At 36.5% G+C, this 20,896-nt stretch overlaps 1 protein-coding gene and 1 long non-coding RNA gene across 10 annotated transcripts in view; one reads left to right on the top strand and one right to left on the bottom strand.

The window, feature by feature from the left end:
- The window catches only part of LOC120526805 (F-actin-monooxygenase MICAL2-like), a 346,702-nt gene that overhangs the window by 31,605 nt on the left and 294,201 nt on the right, over positions 1–20,896 (bottom strand). The gene's annotated exons all lie outside the window — the stretch shown is intronic.
- Positions 1–20,896, top strand: part of LOC120526874 — a 215,298-nt gene that overhangs the window by 4,374 nt on the left and 190,028 nt on the right. For 3 of the 5 annotated variants that reach the window (XR_005633226.1, XR_005633210.1, XR_005633221.1), the window contains exons 2-4: positions 11,508–11,733; positions 13,931–14,054; positions 17,738–17,844. This is a non-coding gene — a long non-coding RNA (uncharacterized LOC120526874). Of the gene's footprint in view, positions 1–5,988; positions 7,389–11,507; positions 11,734–13,930; positions 14,055–17,737; positions 17,845–20,896 lie in introns of those variants that run through there. The other 2 variants (XR_005633214.1, XR_005633230.1) reach the window with 2 other exon arrangements.

Raw genomic sequence — 20,896 nt, 5'->3', positions numbered from 1 at the left:
AAATTGAATTGAGTGGCTTCTGTAAATGGATGGATGAACATAACCTTTGTATTAAAGTTCTTTTCCTTGGCTGAGGTGACTAACTAATTGAGGTTTCTCCATTCTCAAACTTACTCTGCTTTGTTGTAATTTTTAATGAAAATATCTTATCTGGTCCCATATAACCACTTACACCTTAACACCAGCAAGACCAAGGAGCTCGTGGTGGATTTTAGGAGGCCTAGGCCACTCATGGACCCTGTGATCATCAGAGGTGACTGTGTGCAGAGGGTGCAGACCTATAAATATCTGGGAGTGCAGCTGGATGTCAAATTGGACTGGACTGCCAATACTGATGCTCTATGTAAGAAAGGTCAGAGCAGACTATACTTTCTGAGAAGGTTGGCATCCTTCAACATCTGCAGTAAGATGCTGCAGATGTTCTACCAGACGGTTGTGACGAGTGCCCTCTTCTATGCAGTGGTGTGCTGGGGTGGCAGCATAAAGATGAAAGACGCCTCACGCCTGGACAAACTTTGTTAAGAAGGCAGGCTGTATTGTAGGAGTAAAGTTGGACAGTTTAACATCTGTGGCAGAGCGATGGGCACTAAGCAAACTCCTGTCAATCATGAATAATCCACTGCATCCACTGAACAGTGTCATCTCCAGGCAGAGGAGTAGCTTCAGTGACAGACTACTGTCACTATCTTGCTCCACTGACAGACTGAGGAGATTGTTCCTCCCCCACACTATGCGACTCTTCAATTCCACCCGGGGGAGTAAATGCGAACATTAATTTTATTTTTCATTTTTTCATTTTTATTACTATTTAATTTAATATTGTTTCTTTGTATCAGTATACTGCTGCTGGATTATGTGAATTTCCCCTTGGGATTAATAAAGTATCTATCTATCTATCTATCTATCTATCTATCTATCTATCTATCTATCTATCTATCTATCTATCTATCTATCTATCATGGAATGCCTTTGAGGCATTTACTTCCTGTTGAAAATAAGATTAAAATGCACTCAACTGCTTCTGATTTATTCTGATTGATTTTCTTCTCCCAAATAACATACAACAAAATGGCCTTTTCTGAGGCTTGACCATATGATACAATTGTCTTGCTTCCTATTTCTCTCTCATCATTGTGAATCCAAATTGAACTTTGTTTCTTGACAACATTGCAACCCTTTACACTAGCTGAGAGCTGATGATGAGTGACAGCCACATTGTCATAGGCCTTTCCTAGACTTGCAGATCTCTGATAATACTGTGTTTAGGAAAGACAGGAAGGAGTTGGATTTGCAGACGTTTCCTCAACATGAACTGAGCCTTATGTCATTTACCACATGAGGGTGAGATTCCATTCTACAGAACCCACCCCGGCCTTAAACTTAATAAATTAAATGTTGGCAATGGTTATTTTCCTTGGCATCTCCTATGAAGGTACGAATACATAAAGTAGGGCTCCTTGCATCTGACTGACCAGAAATATTATTTTCATGACACAACTGGCTAACATGTTTACAGAAGTTAACTTCAGTTTTCTAGAAAAGTGTTTAAACTTTTATAAGAGTTAGAAATCCTTGCATGACCTTCTCAGAATTGGCACTTTTTTTGTCCTAATTTGATTGTTGCTTAGATTGGGTCACATATCCCAAGGGTGAACTACACGGCAATGTCTGTTTATTCCTGACCTTAAGTACCCCTGCATTAGGCAGTCAAGGCTGTTGTTTTACATCTTTCACAATGAGGTCTTTCAAAACTGCAGATGCTCCGTTTCCTTTCTGTCCTAGGTACGGCTTTCATGTATAATCAAGTTATTAGACTAACTCAGTTTAAAACAATTTTGATTAAAATTTACCCCCTCAAGTAATTGGCAATAATGGTAGATGGCAAAGAAAGCATAGATGAGAATCCTATAAGAAAGTGTTAGAAAGTATCTAAGGTTTGGGAGCATTTCATATTCACTAGAAGAAAGTGAAGTATAAAAGTTAACTGGCTTAACAGCACCACCAGAATAGACAACATCTAGGTTTCACTCAAAGCTCACTTGATAGCATGAAGTTTAGCTTCTGACGTGTATAATTGTCTTATGATACCTGACTGGTGGAACATGTGGCTCTGACCACACAAATTTTATCAGCTTGTATATTGGCAGTGTACAGTATACTGTGTTTACAAGCAACAGATATTTTCAGTTATTCACAAAAGTGTTCCAGTCTAATCATTTAAACAACAGGATAAATGTTGACAAACTTATATATGCTAACTCTTTACATGTACTTTTGAATGCATTACAACCTGAAACGTGAAAAAAATAATAAAACACAATTTCCTAATCAGCGTCTCTCAAACTTCTTACACTGAATCCTCATTGTGTACTATTAACGGCTCCCAATTGAAGTTTTTTACAGTTGTATAATGATATCAACAAACATTTTGAATATTCACAGCAGAAAAGACTTTTGAGCTCCTCTTCTTTAAATTTATAATGAGAACACCCTACCACCATAGCAACAACATAAACGCTCCTTCTCTACTTGCAGGATTCCAAATATGTTAATTGAAGTGAACTGACAAACTGGGATTCAAGGTTGCCACACACAGTGTATTTACATGCAGATGTCCTTCAACATCTGCAATAAGATTCTGCAGATGTTCTATCAGACGGATGTGGTGAGTGCCCTCTTCTACGCGGTGGTGTTTTGGAGAGGCAGCATAAAGAAGAGGGACGCCTCACGCCTGGACAAACTGGTGAGGAAGGCAGGCTCTATTGTAGGCATGGAGCTGGACAGTTTGACATCCGTGGCAGAGCGACGGGCGCGGAGCAGGTTCCTGTCAATCATGGAGAATCCACTGCATCCACTGAACAGTATCATCTCCAGACAGAGGAGCAGCTTCAGCGACAGACTACTGTCACTATCCTGCTCCACTGATAGACTGAGGAAATCGTTCCTCCCCCAAACTATGTGACTCTTCAATTCCACCCGGGAGGGTAAACGTTAACATTATATAAAGTTATTGTCTGTTTTTACCTGCATTTTTATCATTCTTTAATTTAATACTGTTTTTTTATCAGTATGCTGCTGCTGCTGGAGTATGTGAATTTTCCCTTGGGGATTAATAAAATCTATCTATCTATCTATCTATCTATCTATCTATATATCTACATACAGTACAACAAAATGCTCCATGGTGCAAGTCCACATAAGTTCAAAGTGCCTATCCATGTTTAAAGATGAATACACAGACTGGTATAAAACGGGTATAAGAAAATGAATAAGGCTACATTGTTTTTCAATGTTCAGAACACTCTGTCATTCATTTTTTATCATTATTTTGATGTCACTTGATTCTTTTTGTCTTTTTAAAAGGTTTAACACAGAAGGTATACGTGTTGTGTTCATCCTTAATCATGCTTGTGCTTAGAAGGGCTCAATACAGTTGTTGTAGTTATGTATTTGTGCACCTCATTTTCCTAATCAGCTGGAAATAAAATGAGCTTTTTGGAACTTTTTGAATTTCGGGTTTGCGGGTAATGAATTGTGGACGTGTTTTGCCAAAAATTACATATGGAATCACTAACAAAATAACATAAATCAATAAATCATTATTTACGTGAGGAATATTTGGCAATCCCACTACTTGCTGCTTGCAACTCCATTTGATAACCACTGTAAAAAAATCCTTGATTTCCATTGAGGGCGGAATACTAATTTAATAGAATAAAACGAGTGCCTGGGAGCAATTAACAAATGAAGTTCCCATCTACAGAGGAAGCATTCAAGGTCAGCAGAATACAAACACTTGCGGTAGAAGACAAAAGAAGAGATAATGTGCAAACTTAAGCAATAATCAAAATGTCACTCCAGCAGAGAGTGTCACATCCATTTTTTAGCCATTTGCTTGGCTCAGATTTCAGCACAAGTAAAGACATGGAGGAACAGCAGGATGAACGGACTGTATAAAATAAGGTTCTTGTTTGTGTTTTGAGAAAGAGAATTCCTTGTTATGGTGGAAATCTAATGCACATCATTTTCCAGCTATTCCTTCCTTAGCATTCTGGCTAACTCCATGCCATCAGAGCACTTATTTTTGGTGATGGGGAATCTTGTATTCAAATTAGGAATGTCACGATGCCAGAGGTTTTGTATTCAATGCCAACACCTGTGAACTATTTATTACGATACTAGATACAGTACATATTCAATACCACAGCCAAAACAGAAATCCAATTCAGTGGCTTTTTAATAAAAGTACATCCTTTGTTAAAGCGAACAACATTGTGCCTTTTTCTGTAATAGAGTATGTTATATTCTTGGTGGGATTTCAGCATAAGATTTCTAAAGAATGATTTCATCATGGATTGCCTGTTTTACCTTACCTTGTGCACATTCTGAACTTATTCTCTGACATTTTCTCTCTAGTAACTGAAAAATACTGCTTACAATCAGTACTAAAAACAGACTGACAGTAAAAACTAAATATTAAAGAGCTATTCTTCACAATTTCTTTGGTTCCTCGTTGAACAAAAACAAGACTTTGGTATTGACCTTCAAAATATCTTTATGAACATGAAGAAAAAACATACAAAAGAGAAACTAAAGAAAATGTCCATCTGCATTGACTGAATATTGTCACAGCAGAGGATATCAATCTAAGCTCTACACACAGCCTACTAAAGAAAGCTTTCACATTTGTCATGCTACTGATTTTCAGATCTTCTACATAAATTAATGTTGGTCAACAATTGTTAAAGATATTCTAATGAAGAAACATCATTATTTGTATAAAACAAAATATCTCCCATTCCATTGCTTTTTAACTTTGAAGGTATACAGCATTTCAGCAAAACTAATGATTGTGGTTGCATACTTAACTTTATACTGAAAGTTTCCTACTACTTTTTTTAAAAAAATTCTCCATTTCCCTTGGTGCCCTAAGCATGTGCTTATTTTGCGTAATGGTCAATCCAGGGCTACAATATTGCCATTATCATCAGTGTGGAACAAATAACCATACTTTGTTTTGTTGACTTTTTAAACTAACACAGGGACTGGCCCATTTCATTTTCTGAAGATGTGATCAAATATAAAAACAATTTTGGAAAGCAAAACAGAGCAAGGATTGAGTTATGTGTGTGGTCGACGAGGTTCTCTTCCAAAGATGGATCATAAAGGGCTTCGGAGGTGGGAGGAAAGAAAGGTAGGGTTAGGGTTGTGTGCTGTGAAAAGTTTTAGCTGTGTCAAAAGATAATGGAACGCCCTCTCCTCACCATGTGCCATTCATTTTGCAAAAAGTAACAAAGGTGGGTTCCTGATGCATTCTACCAGTACGCCACATATCACTTTCTAAATATGAAGCAAGTGTAAGCCTTGAGCCTGTTGATATGTTCACTTCTCTGTATGGGAACCTTGAAATACTCCAGTTGCTCAGCTCAAAGTAATTGTTAGTTAAGTATTCTGTATTGTCTTTAATTGTAAGTGCTTAAAATTCCATACCTTTAGAAGTTTTTCTTAATAAATCATTTTCAGTGGCTTACAGCTAGGCTTGTTTGGTTATTGTAAAGTGCACTGTGTTTGCATTGTTTTAATTAATCAATTATTACAAATTCTGAATCTTTTTTTTTTTTTATTATATTTGTTTTTGTAGTTCATTTGAAGAGCCTAAAAGACTTCACCTGTTTATTCACTTTTTTTAAAGGACCTTTTTGAATTACTTGAAATGCTACATATATTTTTATTTTTTTTTCTTGAAACCTTTTAAAAAAGGTCACTAGTTGATGTTTTATTTCCAATAAAGTGTTTTGGAGACACTGAAATGATATACCTATTGTCATTTAATTATGTATACTGCTCAGATAAGTCAGTTGGTAATGACTTTTTATACTGAATTAATCATAAAAATTACCAGTAGATTACTCGATTACATATATAAATACATAGTAAGAAATCTAGTCGGTATCAGCACACTTATTTTTGGGGCTCAGAACATTGCATTTGATATGATCCAGGTTCTGTATTCCACTCTCATCTTTCTTCCTTTACCTCCAAATGAGGTCTGTTTTTACCAGTTATGCAGTTCCAATATTTCTTTGCCTTTCATCCCAACTTCTTTTCGATTTTTTCACTTCCATATCTTCTCATTCAGTTATTGTCTCTACATTATATGATGTTTGGCTATTGTTCGTGGCAATCTCAGTTGTTGCAAGCCACATCATTTTGACATATTAAAAGATGATTCCTTTTTTAAGGTGCTTGTGGACTTCTCAGGATTGTGAATCACTTGGCCACCAATGGATGCTATTGCCACGCATAAGGGCTAAAGTCTTCATGGTTAAGCCTGCAAAGGCTTGCTTGGCTAACTTAAAGGATGGGTTTGTTATTTTGCAAGACAAAAGTTATTTCTTTACAAACATGGTATATATATATATATGCACTTGCCATGTGTATTTGTATACAGATAAGCCATATGAAGATATTAATGTTCGTAACTCACAATACTGAACTGACTTTCAATATATAAAATAAGAAAAAGACTGGAAACCTGAACTGTGGGAGCTAATACTGATTGACCTGCCAGCAATAAGGACACCTGAGTAGACAGCCAGCAATTTGAAAACTTGACAATTATTTAAACTATCTTTAAAACTTTTAAACGCTGGACTCTTTAATCCCATTCTAAACACAATTTGTGTTATTATTAATGATTGCTATAGATTGATTTTAAATTCTGTATCTTTGCTGGCCAAAACCTTATATCTTTTAGATCATTCTTGTAGTATATTAAACAGATGGTTTATTTTTTAGACCTGGGGTAATTAATATCTGTATAGACAAACAGCCCAAGAAAGGCAAACACATACTTATTTTTCTTATAATCATTGTTAATTTGACATGAAATTAGGCCTTTAGGTTTTGGGTGCATGCTGGGCAGATCGGAAAGGAAGGAAGGGTGGCAGAGCAGAGCAGGAGAGAGAAAAGCATAGAAAGCCAGAAGAGCCCAAAGAAATTAACAAGGCCCTCTGCTGACTGAACACCAACCTGAAGTAATTCTGCATCTACACTTTAAAAGACACATCGTACACAGTACAGTATTTTTAATAAGACCCTTTTTCAAATACATTTCTTATCCTTTAAAGTGTCATTCCAAATACATTACCTAGTTTTGCTAACATCGGTTTTACTGTGTTTTTATTAATGTTGCTTTATAATAAATTGTATCCTTTTTGATTGGGTACAGGTATATTGTTAAGAGCGCCTGGTGTGGATGATTGCCATATTCCCTCAGGGGTTAGCAGCTGAGAACAGGCATCTTCAATACAAAGCAGTTCAGTGAGCAGTGGCACAAGTGCAGCTCATGTTTGAAGACAACCGTTTAGTCTGCTTGTGCTGAGCTGGTAAGTCTCTTTGTTTGAGGCAGCTGTCCACGTGCAGGTAAGGCTGTACGCATGGGGCACTATAAGGCAGATACCAAACACAGGAATCTCCATAATAATATATTGAAGGTGTACTGATAAGAGCACCTGGTGTGGGTTACTGCCATATTCCTGTAGGGGGTTAGCAGCTGAGGAAAAGACGTTTTCCAATAGTAGCAGCGCAGTGAGCAGACACCTGCTTTAGTGATTGGTACGGGTGTAGAATAACTATTTGGTCTACTTACGTTAAGCTAGTAAGTCGCTTTGCTTAAAGCAGCTGTCCACATAGAGATAAGACTGTACATGTGGGGTGGTACAAAACAGCTGTAGCAAGACAAACTTCCACGTTAGTACACAATTGCGAAATTATGTTCTAAAGTTAAGTGCCTTCTATAAATTAAAAAAAATATGTTGCCAGCGCTGATGCTTTACAATAGAGGGTATGGAGCAAAGAGGAGAAGCATAATTGACATTCCTGTTGCCCACATGTAGCACTTTATACTTTTTTACATTAAAGTGCATATTCCCAAGTTTTGAAGCTTGTCCAGGTCATTTTGTATTCATTTTGCTACCTCCTCAGTGTCTGCCGGCCCTCCAGTTTTAGTGTCTTCTAAAAACTCGGACAAGTTTACTAACAATACTGGAATCAATGTCATTAATATAAATCCAAAAAAGGTCAGACCCCTGAGTGACCACTCTGGTGACCTCACTCCATATGAATCATTCTCTTGTTATCTGTACTCTTTGTCTCCTGCAGGTTATCCAACTTGAGATTCAGTTTTGTTGGTTACCTCTGATGCGTCCTACCTCTGCTGACCACTCATTCTGACACACACATGCATAGATTAAACAAGTTTGGTCTACCTGTCAAGCAGTCGGCAATCTAAAACACTAGGATGGCATCTTCCTGCATTGACCTTATACCTGAAAGGCAAAATACAGGGGGTCCAGTAATGTTTACCCCAGAGATTTAATGTGTATCAGTATTTTCAGAGCTTTCACAATGTCACATGTGAAGACTACAGGTTTTTAGTCTTTAAAAAATGGTTTATTATTGAAAGGTACTATGTAAAGTAAAGATTGTTTATTCTTGTGTCAGAGCAATTTGCTGCATAAAATGCTCTCTGAGGTGAATGAATGAATGCATGCTTGTTGAACGTAACAGGCTAATGCACTTACGTGATGGCAAGGTACAGTCACACAGTAGACACAAGTTCGAGCAGGGCTGATAATGGCTCAGTGCTTCAACTTGGGGCTGAACAAGTGGACAAAATGCACTATTCATTGTTTGTCATTTCTTTAAGCAGTTACCCCCTACATCAGATGTTTTTACAGCCACTTATATTAGCAAATTCAAACACGTAAATTACCTTGTCATGCAGTAAACCAGCAGCCATGATCAAGTAGAATAAGGAACAAATTCTTTTTACCAATCACCAGTCCAGCGTGTTTTCTCCTTTTCTGCAATACTATCAGGCAAACCAGAGTGGAGTGTCCGCTCACAAGCTGATGTACAGTAAGGCTTCATTTTTCAGGTTTGCAGAACAAAGATTGCCTGTGCCACTTCTTTACAACTGAAGCAGGGGCCAAGTCACAGCCGGCCTCTGTCAATGCGTCGCCCTCCACCTACTCATGTTCTCTTTCAATCTAGGTTTAGTTTACGAATAATAGCAGTGAACAAAAGGAGCATTCACTGCATGTTCTGTACCCTTTAATGCAATCATCTGAAGAAAGCCTTGCGAACAATGGCCATTGCTCTGCCCCAGGCTTTCATTCTGCAAGACATTTTCCATGCAGTTATGCACGAAGAATATGCTGAAAGGACACCTTCAATGCAGACGACAGACAAGACAAAACACAACCAAACAAAAACAGACCTTACAGAAAGGTTGGCTTCTGGATGCAGTGGTCACAATGGTTAGGAATTCTAAGAACGTACTGGCTCTTATGCATCAAAAGCATCTGGCCGTTTCTGTTTAAAAATACATATTGTTCATAAAAAAAAAATAAGTGAATGTATTTAATTAACATAGACTATAAATTGTACCTTCAAAGGGAGAAAAACAAGCATGGCTGTTTTTTATCCACAGCCTGCCTTTTAAACAGTAAAGAGAAATCCCACATATAGTACCTTGTACATTTTTATCATGTCAGGACACAAGTGGAGCATCCAAAAAAAAAAACAAACAACCAAGGCAATCAGTATTACAATAGCATGGTGCTTTTTTCTTTTCAGGTAATTTGATGTACCTGGCTTTTTATAGCTGACCTTGTTGATCCTGGGCAATTAAGTAAAAATAAATGTATATAAAACAGCTGTTATTTTCCTTCCTTTCCTTATTACCACAAGCCATCATTTTTTTGTTGTTTTTTCATGCAATCATCGAAGAAACCGGCATATTTCCTATCAGCCTGTGATGGAGCATCCTTTCTTGTTCCAAGAAGAGTCTTTCAAATTTATGTAGAAATTACTTGTATTGAAGCATCCATTCTTTATTTAAAATGACTGACATATTTGTAAGGAGAACGAAAAAAAATACTGAAATCTTAAAAGAAATTGTTGGCAAAACAATAATATGGCACTTTCATTCAAAACAAGTATTTTGCATGTCAATGTGTCTGATTACGCAAATGGCAATAATCATTGTGAGGCACAGCATGCCACTCCTAAAGGCTCTGCTCCAATTTGGGCTTTATTTCTTTTATTTGCTCTTACAATAGTTTAAAGGCTTTAGTTTCTTGCAGTGAGTTGTTAAACTGGACCAAAATCGGAAAAAGGAGCTATACAAAATCTACTGGAAAAAGTCAAGTCTGGACCACATGTTCAATAAATATGACAAGAGGAAATGAATGTGGAATGTAATTTTTAATACATTAATTCAAATTAAATGTTTTTTTTCTGTAAGTGTACTGTCTTTTCAAAGCTCAGCCATGCTGGAATACAGAAATGTGTCTTTCGTGCCTATCCAAGCAGCACTGGGCACAAGGCAGGATCCAACATACTCTTACTCAAGTTTGGTATTTTTCAAGCTTATCAAGTTATCTTTTCACAATCATGATGCAGATTTATTTGGCACAGAAAATTGCTTTCTGATCGAAACATTTTTAGTAATTAAAAACAAAAATGTATTGCCGGTTAAAATGGGGTCCAAATATTAAACCAATATGCTTGAAACTTACTGAACACATACACTTTCAAGCCAAGAATGTTCTAGTGTATGAATCCCCATCTGGAGATTGCACACATATTGTTAACATAATAAATAAATAAATAAATAAATAAATATCTTTGTGAGATTCTGTTGTTTTAAAAGAAATCCGGCAATGCTCATCGCCTCATTGGTTGTCTTCCTCAGTGGTAACCTTTCACCCTCGGAGTGGTGGTTTCTTGGAGCTCGTTTCGGAAATGCTAAAGGTATCATTGTTCTGACAATGATTCAACCACTTAGGGTAACATTCTTCTCAGGATTTAAAAATAAAAAGTTATTTTATAGCAGAAATACATCCAATTATGAAGATGAGGATATACTGCTGGACAACATTGTTGTAATCTGGGTTTTGGGATACCTGTTTCACATTTTTGCAATTTTTGTAGATGTATGGAATGTTTATGCTCCCTCCATTTATTTATATTTATGATATTTACATCACTATAATGCTATTTTGTTTGTTTTTCTTGTGGACAATGCTATTTTGTACTGATTTAACATGTTGCTTATTTCAACACCATTTGTTGCTAGTCTAATGATCATGTTTAAAAGGTGGCAAGGACTTTACATCTGAACAATTTGGAAACACAACCAATGTCTCTGTTGTTTAATTATGGGAAAGCAAATCTTTTGAATTGCTATGTTTCAGGTGTGATTTCTGTCTGTATTGTGCTTTTGATAACTGGTCATGTTCATTTCTCTGTGGTATCCTGACCCTTTTGCCTGTCTCTAATGTCATCTCTGTTCTGGGTTTTTGCACATCCCTTAGTTTTAGAGGAAGTTTAAAGGCTGCTTGCAGGAAGATGTCTGTGCCAGGAGCCTTACCTGTTTCATTCATTACAACTCATTCATGTTTCTGAATAGTCAGCATGTGTTTTCTCCTCTCTCCCAGTATACAGGTAAAACCCCTGCCTGTTTCCCATTGCCTGTCCTTTTTGGTGCCATCTCTTGACAGCACTGCATCCTTCAATCTCCCTGAAGTCATAACACGTGCCTGTACGAGCTAGAGATTACCGATAAGGCGCACCAACAGATTGAAGAATACAGAAAAAAACAGAGAAACTGATTTGGAGAGACAAAAAGAAGGAGCATTTACAGCCTGAAGCTTGGGATAGCAGGTGAGATAACTTCAAGGCACCATGATTACCATAAGGAGGTTGATAGAAACTGTAAGCAATAGATTATTTTATCACATATTCTTGAAGCATTGTATTAGTACGGCAATGTAGCACTAAACTGCTTCAGACACATGTGTGGTTTCATGCTATTTTACTTCCTTATTTACTGTATATGACAACTCCAGGCATGATGGTCACAGTAATACACAAGTGAGCAGCAACATATATTTACCTCTGGAAAAATAGTAGTAAGAATGTGTAATGAAATCTTCCACTTCCAGTTTCTTTTGTTGTCATAAACATACCTCAGAAAAATGGAAGGCATATTTTCTGAATTCAGAACCTTTGTCACTTCAAAGTGGATGTATTTGGTTAAACTATTAAGGCTGTGGGGCGGCACGGTGGCACAGTGTTAGTGCTGCTGCCACGCAGTAAGGAGACATGGGTTTGCTTTCCGGGTCCTCCCTGCGTGGAATTTGCATGTTCTCCCCGTGTTTGCATGGGCTTCCTCCAGGTGCTCCGGCTTCCTCCCACGGTCCAAAGACATGCAAGTTAGGTGCATTGGCGAACCTAAATTGTCCTTAGTGTGTGCTTGGTGTGTGTGTGTGCATTTGTGCCCTGCGGTGAGCTGGCACACTGCACGGGGTTTGTTCCTGCCTTGTGCCCTGTGTTGGCTGGGATTGGCTCCAGCAGACCCCCGTGACCCTGTAGTTAGGATATAGCAAGTTGGATAATGGATGGATGTGCTTTTATTTTAATCAGTTCCACAAATTCTTTGGAAGATGTTTTAAATGTAAAATCTTTTGCAGGGTTGTGTCAGCATACTATCTGAAAAAGGACAAATGTAAAGGTTATTACCATGCTGAAAAAAAGAAAGGAAGCACAGACACAATGGTTCAACTATGGCCGATCAGGGTGAAATTCAATTGCATTTTGTAGATGTATGCCCATTTTTGCTGTTCTAGGTTGTTTTGTTGCTTCTGTCTAGTATACCTACCCTCTTAATTTCTAGGTTATCTGCAAAATTTCTATTTTTACTCAATATATATAAATTAGTGTGATTAATATGTGGACATCACGATATAGTGGGTTGGAGAATGACTGACTGACTGATTAAGGCTTTGGTTTTCAGCTTTGGACTGGTGCCTCATGGACCCCATTTTAAATGCCAGAAATAGTGATATATTTTTTATGTGTACTTAAGATTAAAATTTCCAGTGCCAAATTAATTTACACCATAATTGTGAAAAGTAAACCCAGCTTGAAAAATACTGAACCTACATGTTAAGAAAAGAGCTTGGGTGGAAGAGAATCCCCTTCATATAAGCAATGAAATTTTTCTTCACCTATTTGCTTTTTCCAGGTAGCCCTGCTCCATTCATAATGCTGCCTCTGAGGTGGCTAGCTGTTTGTAATGGAGGAAATTACAATTAAACATACAGATATTGCTAAATTACTTTTAAGAACAGTGTGGTGGCCTCTTGGTTCATACCCCAAAGGCATTTACATTAAGTTAACTGGTAATTCTAAATTGGCCCATTTTAAGTGAGTGAGATATTGTTCACACTAACACAAACACATTTGAAAATGCATTTTTTTTAACTCATTTTGGTTATCCAGACTGGAATAGTGTTTTCGACTACTGAAAACATATCTTTTCAGAAATGCTCTTCAAATTGTGAAAATTTGAAAACAGTTGGTCTCATATAATAGTGTTAAGTTGGAAAATAGAGCTTTTAATGATAATAATACATTCGGAAAATGCTGACATACTGTATAATTGACGTTATCAGGCATGGACTTCAGTTTATTCCTATAGTTCCTGTTGTGAATTCATCTTACAGTGTGGATTGTCCTTTCCTTGCTTCTTTGATGAGCTGATTGGTACTGCACCTTAAAACACCCAAATACGCTGCTGTATTTATTTTTGCAGGATTTCAGTCTATATTTTATATGACTTTGACCATCTTTAAACTCAATTTCCTTTTTTTTTTCTGCCCTCAGCAAGAAATTTCTTTTGTTTTATCCTTGTGCCTTCAACATTTCGATTTACTACAGGTTTGTTTTATAGACAAACCCCACATGCACAAAATGCAACATTTCCACAGTTTCCAGATGACAGATGAGAATTTTTTTTGAAAATGCTAGTGTGGATGGAAAACATTTTAAAATGTAATGGCATTCTGAATTATTTCAGTTAGTGTGGACTAAGCTGGAATGTTCCTAATGATGAGAACTGGACTCCATCTGAGGCGGACTCTTGCCTTGCAGTCATTGATGCTTGGATGGGCTCTGCCCCTATGAACCCTGAAATGGATTAGGTTAGTTGATTAATGGATTACTAGATTAAAAGATAATACTTTAATTAAAAAAAACAACTTTTTACACGTTGTTTTACTGTGTTTGAAATTCAAAACATTTAACTGTTTAATGTGATGTTAATAAACAACATATTTTACAATTGAGAATCACTATTTTTACAGTATGAAATGAGACTTTTACCCCTATTCATTGGAAGAATATGCCTTTAGGACATTCCATTCACTAACATTTAACTGCATACAATACAGAGTTCCAATGTATTCTGCAACTTTATAATTTGGCAAGGGGTTGCTAATTGCTCCTTCAAAAGAGTTTTCTTTATCCTGTGTACTGTATAACGCTGAATATGTGTTTGTTTAGTATGCATATCCATCTGTTCAGCCTATTACTACCAAACTTTACACAGATTCCTTAATATTTGTAAAGGGGTAGACTGTAGTCAATATTAGGTTTCAAAATTTGCATGTTGCTCCATCCCACACAGTGCCTGGTGCTCCTGCTTTTTCTTGTCCAATAAGAAAATTCACACCATTTATCCACCCATGTTTGTACATGTTCCCCATTTTTACAGGAGAACAGGACAGACTATGATTCAATCCAAAATGTAGTTGTTTGACAAACCCCGGGCACTGTCCTTTGGTGCCCCCAACCTTACAAAGACAAGTTTTAGCAAACGCTGAGATGAGAGAGTGCAGTGGGGAGGTGGCAAGATGGTTGGGGAAGAAGCCCCACGTGGAGCAATAGTACTCTAGGGGTAGGGTCACTCTTCCTGAATCATCATAAATAAGCAAGAGCTGATCCTGACTATGTTTTAAACCTTGAATTTATCACACTATTGGATTATTCATTTATTTGGATTTCAACCTACTCAGAAATTCTGCTTTATTATGTATTATTTTTTTATTTATTTAAAGAAGGGCTGCATTGTGCTTTATATGTTGTTTGGACACTATTTGGAATAAAACCCTAATGAACATTTTGCACCAACCCATGTTGTTATGTGTCCTTATTGCACTAGCTAATCCTCGGTTCATGACTATCGATGACAGGGGTTCAAGAGAAGTATTCCAGCTGCAGGCATCGCAACTTCCCTGCTCAGTTGAGCAAAACAGGAGTTACGTTATGTTTCAAACAGGGTTATTGCCCTGACTTTAGTTGTTTGTTTTTTTTCTGTTGTATATTGTTGTATATGATGTTGTTAATTCTGTTTTGGACTTTACTGTGTTGTCTTTATGTAATGTTATTGATATTATTGATAAGGCATTGAAGTTTACTATTATGTTTTGTGTTAAGTATATATTTAGTGTTTCTGGTTATCTGCCTTGCCTCCTGCCCAGCAGTATAGAAGTCAAAGTTAAAGAGTGTTCAGAAGCTTTGGCAGTGATTATTTGTGGATAGTTCCGATTTTGCTTTGTTTCGTTTGCTGTTGGATAAGGTATATCCTTGAATTTTGTCTGGAATTATTCAGGTAAAACATATTTAGCTCTGTTCTTACTGTCCTTTTCATGCCTTGTCTTTGGTGCAAGTATCTTGTTTAGGTTTTTAGATTTTAGTTTTCCTCTTCTTCATTTTATGTGATCATTTGGTTATTTAAGCTTTAAACAGTATCAGCCCTATTTCTGGGCCTGCCTTTTGAGTAAGGGTTAGGGTGCCTAGGGTGAGGACTAATTCAAGGGCACTGACTTTAATTAAGGGTATCTCTAACCTTATTTGTGGATCTTTGCAGGCCTGCTTGCCGTTCTGGTGCTTCATGCAACAGGACTTCATAATAAGTTCCCTTATAGTTCAGCTGGGTAAACAATGCTTTCTAACTCCAAGGCCCCATTTTCACAGCCAGTGGTTCATTGTGAGGCAGGGCCCTGAGCAAGTTCTTGCCAGTGGCACACGAAGTTGTAGTGTTGGGCGCTATATAAATAAAATGTATTATTATCATTATTATTATAATTTCTGGTGTAAAAGATAGTGTATTTTGGCATGTACAAGTGTGTGCATGTAATACTAGCAGCTGGATGTCCAGTCCAGGATGGGCCCCTGCTTGGTCTCTGGAGGTGCTGTGATAGTTTTTTAACAGCTACAAGTATGTTGTGAATAAAATGGTACAAAAATGGAAAAACTTGTTTAAAATAAAGACTTCAGGGTTAACTCAGATTTGAAATTTCAATTTTAATGTAATTAAAAAATAAAAAGTGGTCCTAGCTAAAATTTGAGAAATATTCACAATAAATGGCTTTCCCAACACATCTGCTGCTGCTTAATACACCCCCAAACTGATGTATACCAGGCCATCTTGCAGTGGTCAGTGAAGCTAATGTGAGTCTGGGGGATACAAATTTTTAATTTTAGCCAGCAAAACAAAATGAAACTGCAAAGATGGAGCCAGCATGTGTAGTTTCATATGATTTTTGCAAGGTATTGTAAGTCAAAATCATTTGTGACTTAATGAAACACCCTGACTATTTTGAGTTACTCAGTCATGGATGTGATCATAAGAATGATTCCACTTATTGATATTTCTTCGTTAAATGTTGCTGAATAATTTTGGTCCTCTTTATTGACTTACAGGATGGATGGAGCTTAGCAATTTTAATGCAAATTTGTTCAAATATATTTAACAGAGTGTCACCTTCAATATATTAATTGTGAATGCACATGCAGTTAAATCATTTGCAGCCTGAAACAAGGCTAAAAGAGAAAAATAGTTTTAATATAATTTAGAAAACAAAATACAGTGCTCTATAGCTGCACACTAAGTGCAAAGATGTGGCTGACTGGCAAATTCTTAGCCACATTTACCCAAATTGTCACACGAGTATGAAGGGCAAAGACCACAAAGAGCAGGCTATGCTGAACAGTTTGTAACAAAGTAGCCCAATCAGACACCCCAGGAGACCATCAAGGAAAAAGAAAATGTAACTGTGTAATCAAAATGCACCCCACACAAGCATGCAAATCAGCCAAATGCTTGAGCCCTCTGTAGAGCTGACCCCTTCAACATCTAACCTACTCTTTATTCAGGAGGAAGACTGAACTCTGTCACTCTTTCATATTCCATATAGCAGACTCCCTCACCTTTAAAACAAACCTACATTGTGTTTAGTTAAACCATCACACAATGGATTAACATTTAGATACTTTTCTATTTCCAAATATAATGGTTTGTGCAAGGCAAAATGGGTGCCTCCATTAAGCTACAGACAACTTTGTTCAAAGACCAGTCTGCAAACTGTCTGGGTGGAGTGTTATGTCCACCTTGATGAGGATTTGGGGCTGTTTAATTGGATTTCTTGCTGTCTATTTCAGCTTCTATTTCCTGATGGCTTCCCAATTACAGCATTAATGCATACCAATAACATTATTTACCACAATTATGGTAGCACATTGTTTGTGCATCATACGTGCACAGGCATGTAACAGTTTATCGTTTTTTTTACAATGCCTTCACTCTCTTTCAGAACTTAAATCGATGCAAGGGGAGATTAATGTGAACTCGTAAAAATATAAACAAGTGAAAGTGACAGTTCAAGAAAAAAAAACATCAAAGAAAAAACATGGTTTTTAAAATTCTATTCAAAATTAAGGGTAAAATTGTTTCCTGGGTTTTTGAAATGAGCCAGTGTTTCAGGAAAAACAAATTACACCTTAGAAATTTTGTAATGATATTTTGCTGTTCTTGCTTTTTTAGTTCTACTGACCCAGTCCTGGCGGCCGAAAAAAATTACTTAAGTGCAAATCCACTTAATGAAGGGGCAGTATTTCAAATGAAACGCAGCTTTCACAGCAATTGCAGAGGTCAGTCTGGACCTGTTGTGGTTTATCCAGGGTCTCATCCTCTTTTTTAATTATTATTTTAAAAATATTAAGTATGATGTGCTTTTTGTTGTCACATATTACATATTTAAAGTAAAGCTTTGTTTTATGCACTATTTCTTACCTTTCGGAATTAAGGATGCAGCCTCAAGGGCAGGGGTGGGCAAAGCCAGTCCTGGAGGGCCGCAGGTTTTTGTTTCAACCCAGTTGCTTAATTAAAAAAAATCCTTGTCAATTATTTAATTTGATGGCTTGTTGGTGCTTTAACTCTGCCATGTCAGGTCATTCTCATATCCTAGATTTTTTTTCCTTTTTAAGGATATCATCCAAATCATTTGACGTCTAAAACAGATGAGTAACTCTCAGTCATTCACTTTTTTCTCTTCATTTTTATTCCAAGTATTTAATTAAACCCAATAGTGCATGATAAACACACACAGGTGTACATGGAAACCAGCTAAATGGAGAAATGCTGAATTTCTTTTGTCATTTGCATCTGATTGCTAAAAAGAAGCAATGAAAAACCAAGACTACAGCTGTTTAAGACTAAAATAAGCAATAAGGGTTCAAAATCTTAATGAGCGAGACAACTAAAGTGAAGCAGAAGTGTTACTTGGGCAGTAAGGGCTTCTTATGAAGCAACTGGGTTGGAACAAAAACCTGCAGCGACTGCGGCCCTCCAGGAATGACTTTGCCCACCCCTGCTCAAGGGGCTCCTGATATTGCAGCTTATGGACCAGCCCTCTTGTCTTTACAGTGGGCTGAGCGCAGCCAGCATGTCACTGGAACACTAGTCACTAACCATCTTCATTGGCCACTAACTTGTTTCCAGATTATGTATTTTCGATTATTTTAGGTACAAACTGTGAATTAAACCTACAGCCTAATTTAGAATAGAAATATTTCCAGAATTAAAAATCAAATTGTGGTCTTCTATGCTACCTGAAATAAGAGATGTATTAGGAAAAAATTAAGCTGGTATAAAAAATCCTTTTAACGTTTCCAAAAATTGTTGAGGTTCAGAAATTCAGTCAACATGTAGGATTGTTTTTCATAGTCAAGGAATTAATAGGTGAAACAACTAAATTAAAACTTACAATAAATCGGTAATAATAATTTGCAAATCCCACAAAACACTGAACTTGTGTCAAGGTTTGTGTAGGTTATCGTTTAAGAACAGCAGTGGATTTATCTTTATTTATACTAATACCTATATAGAAAATTTTAAACCCTAGGAAGACTATGGAGGATTTATGGAATTCATACTTCTCTAGTTTTGCATACAAATTGTTACCACATAGTCACTCTCACGTGACTGATACTTTAATTCATTAAAAAATTCAGATTATCTATATACTGTATACAGTATATTATTATGTAAACTCCAAAAATGTCTCAAATAATGCCATTAGCAAACATTTGAAAAACCACTGGTTCATTTTCCCACCTATATTGCATTACTCTTTATTTTTAATTTCTTGTAATTGTATTTAAAGAGGTGTTGCTTGTATATGCACTCCCAAGGTCAAGCTTTGTAAAATTTGTTGAATGAGTAACCTGCTTTAACAGGGAGACGACGAGCGGAAGATGGTAACTGTTCTTTAGTGTTATTGTGTGTGTGCAGAGGAAAAACCAAAACCCACAGGACTACTGGACAGTCTAATTGAGCCATTTTTCAGATTCTCTTGAATCTACTGCTTCATTGCAAGTGACTTGGGACAAAATGTTCCTTGGGTAATGGTGCTGTGGGCAACAATTCAATGGAACTATCATATTCCACATAGTGTGGAAGCTCTTGGGACATTTGTTTTCATAAATTTCTACATTTTTCATAGTGACTGTATCAACACAGAAACATGAAACAACTAGAGAAATATTTTTTAAGAAAATTATTAAACAGTAGAAACAGAAGCTTCTAATTATTCAGATGTCTAGTTAGTTCTTGACTTATGTTTTTTTTAACTATGTTTACCTTAAAAATAATCATGAAAGAGTATTTTGAGTGACAAAGAAGTGATATTCTCAGTATTTAATGATCTGATTTGAACATTCACCCATCAGTGTCCTATCAATTAACAAAACGTTAAAAGTTGTCAATATTGAGTTCTAAATCCCCTATTATTTAAGGACTAATTAAATTTTCCACTGCTTCATTAATCAATAAGAATGAAGACATGACTAGACTATATTGAAACTGGTTGTGAGATTGAATGTTCTGGGAGAAAGTTAGACCCAACTTACTAATTTCAAAATAAGGTGGACATATTAGTGCTTCTTTTGAGAGCTTACAGTACATATCTTTTTGTCCAGACCCTCAATAAATAAAGCAAAATATCTTCTCTGCTTGTTAAAACTCAGTCTCCCTTTAACTAAGACTTTGCTATACAAAAATACTTTTTTTCCTTTTATTGATGTATTTCTCACGCCAAATATACAGTATAATCTGATTGCAACTGCAAAAATATAGCTGAGGGGAGTTTACTAATTTCGTTTTGTTGTTTTATTTGGTGTATATAGCATATTCAAAGCTAGTAACCAAATGCTCCATCTTGGGATACTTTTTGTTGGAAAATTGGCAGGCCACAGGTTCAGGGAACAGCCGATCAAAATAAAACAGGAAAGACAAAAATCTTGTAATATAAACCCACTATGAAAACAAAACTCAAAACTTTAAAAACCTAACCAAAATTTCCAGAACCTGTAAAGCATTAAGTAAAGCACTCTCAAAACGTTTTTAGATTGTATCCATAAGATTGAACAAGGTTTGACTTACAAGTCCCACTTAAATAATATCGCACCAATGACGGCATGCAGTTGTGTTCCTAGTGACAGATGTTCACAAATGGAACAATAATGGTGGTAACCATTAAAAAAATCTGAAAAAAATATTGCAATAGAAATAGTCCCAAACAAAAACTAAACCACAAAACAAAAGCAAAACCTTAAACCTTGGTTCAAAATCTAGAAAAATAAATACTACTAGGTTTTTTTTTTTAGTACTAATTGATTATTACCATGTTTCCCCGAAAATAAG

Source organism: Polypterus senegalus, chromosome 1, assembly GCF_016835505.1.
Source record: "Polypterus senegalus isolate Bchr_013 chromosome 1, ASM1683550v1, whole genome shotgun sequence".
In the NCBI taxonomy this organism is placed as follows: Eukaryota; Metazoa; Chordata; class Cladistia; order Polypteriformes; family Polypteridae; genus Polypterus; species Polypterus senegalus.
The sequence above is the reverse complement of the archived record's forward strand: the minus strand, read 5'-3'. Positions and strand labels throughout refer to the sequence as shown.